The sequence below is a fragment of the Apium graveolens genome, chromosome 2 (genome assembly GCF_009905375.1).
Source record: "Apium graveolens cultivar Ventura chromosome 2, ASM990537v1, whole genome shotgun sequence".
In the NCBI taxonomy this organism is placed as follows: domain Eukaryota; kingdom Viridiplantae; phylum Streptophyta; class Magnoliopsida; order Apiales; family Apiaceae; genus Apium; species Apium graveolens.
In genome coordinates this window covers 198,549,609-198,551,583 of record NC_133648.1, presented here as the reverse complement: position 1 = coordinate 198,551,583, position 1,975 = coordinate 198,549,609, and the positions used below count along the sequence as shown (strand labels likewise).

General features: G+C 39.5%; 1 non-coding gene across 1 annotated transcript; it reads left to right on the top strand.

Annotated features, from left to right (window-relative positions):
* The first annotated feature begins 243 nt into the window (after positions 1-243).
* On the top strand, positions 244-350 carry LOC141709776 (small nucleolar RNA R71). The gene has a single exon (XR_012570337.1). It is a non-coding gene; the product is annotated as a small nucleolar RNA R71 (small nucleolar RNA).
* Positions 351-1,975: the final 1,625 nt, after the last annotated feature.

Genomic DNA, 1,975 nt, shown 5'->3' with positions numbered 1-1,975 from the left:
GATAGCGCTTGGAGCTGGGCTGCAATAGCGGTGGCTGCGTCAACTTCCAGAATACCTGCTACCTTGCCTGACATCATCCTCTGAGTTGGGTTTTGATGCTCATTTGCAGCCATCGTCTCTATAAGATTATACGCCTCAGTATAGCTTTTAGCCCATAAGGCGCCTCCAGCTGCTGCATCGAGCATGGGCCGAGATTGGGCCCCCAAACCATTATAGAAACCAGTGATTACCATCCAATCCGGCATTCCATGATGTGGACATTTTCTCAACATTTCCTTGTAGCGTTCCCAAGCCTCGCATATAGATTCTGTAGGTTGCTGCGCAAACTGAGTAAGAGCACTCCTCATAGCAGCAGTCTTTGCCATTGGATAAAACTTCACCAGAAACTTTTGCGCAAGATCTTGCCACGTAGTGATGGACCCAGCTGGTTCAGAATGTAACCAGTCTTTAGCCTTGTCCCTTAGTGAGAATGGGAAAAGCCTCAACTTGATAGCCTCATCAGTCACGCCATTATACTTAAAAGTGCTGCAGATCTCGACAAAATTCCTTATGTGCATGTTGGGGTCTTCAGTTACCGCTCCTCCAAAAGAAACAGAATTCTGCACCATCTGAATAGTGCCCGGCTTGATTTCAAAGGTGTTAGCTTGAATAGCCGGATGAAGGATGCTTGACTGAATGTCATCAATTTTAGGCCGAGAAAAATCCATAAGAGCTGGATCAGCTTGAACAATACGATCTCCCATGTTTACTGGTTCTTTCTGCTCAGTTCCTGAATCCGAATCCTCAAAATCTAACTTCTCCGGAATATCAAGAACTTCGTCTGTCTCCTCAGCTGTATCTAAAGTCCTCTTGCGAGCACGAGAACGAGTTTGCATAAACGCTTGCTAAAGTACCTGAAACACAACCGAAAAGAGTAAGTAACTACTACGTCCTAATCACTGAGTCCTAATGACCAATGATGGTAAGTACATAAACTAAACAAATACGCCGGCTCCCCGGCAGCGGCGCTAAAAACTTGTTAGGGCGAAAACACGCGCTAATATTCACGCAAGTATACGCGTTCGCAAGTAATATAGAATACTTTCTAGTTCATTCCCTCAGAGACTCAGACTAAATTATTGTCTAATTAAACTCACTCACCAATGTATGATTACTTCTCAATGTTAAGATAATAACACTTAAAATTGTTGATTAAATATTAACTATAATTAACTACTTAATTAACCACTTAACTAACACTTCAATTTATCAATAATAAAACACTCATGAGATCACAACTTCATTATTACTTCTATAGCCATTGTTATTACCTTTAGCATGTGACAGTGATGATATTAATCGAATAACACGAAACTGATAAAAGCCAACTTTCATTGTATTAATACCATTCTACCAAGCATCCACAATTAAGATAGAAGTTGAATAGTCATCAATTATGTTGAGTTCCTATATGTCTACAGAAATTGACAACACAACGATTTAAGCTCAAGTTATTCCTTTTGATTACATAGGGCAAATAAAACTGTTAGAGTTACCCACTAATCATGCTCAACGTACATGAACCTATGCTAGCATGGCAAGTTCTAAATCTCAAGATCCATCGTCGCTTCACAAGAGATTAACACCCTATCTTATATGTTCGCGACGCACATAAGACGAATACGCACAACCAATACTAGATATCATGCAATCATCACACACTAAAGTATTAAACAATTAACTAAAGAATTCCATAATAAATCTGTTGCAACCCCATGATCACGATTAGCCCATAATAGAACTTATCGCCATCATGGGTTCATATGAAATCATGATAAACAAACACAAGAAAATAATAACTAAACTAATTGTATTAAAACAGAGTACGTCACAAGAGTAAATAAGTCAAAGCAAGAAAACTAGCATCCAACGTTACAACGAAACAAGAATCACAAGAAAATATGCTTCCTCTTCGTTGCGGTGTGCTAAATCGGTC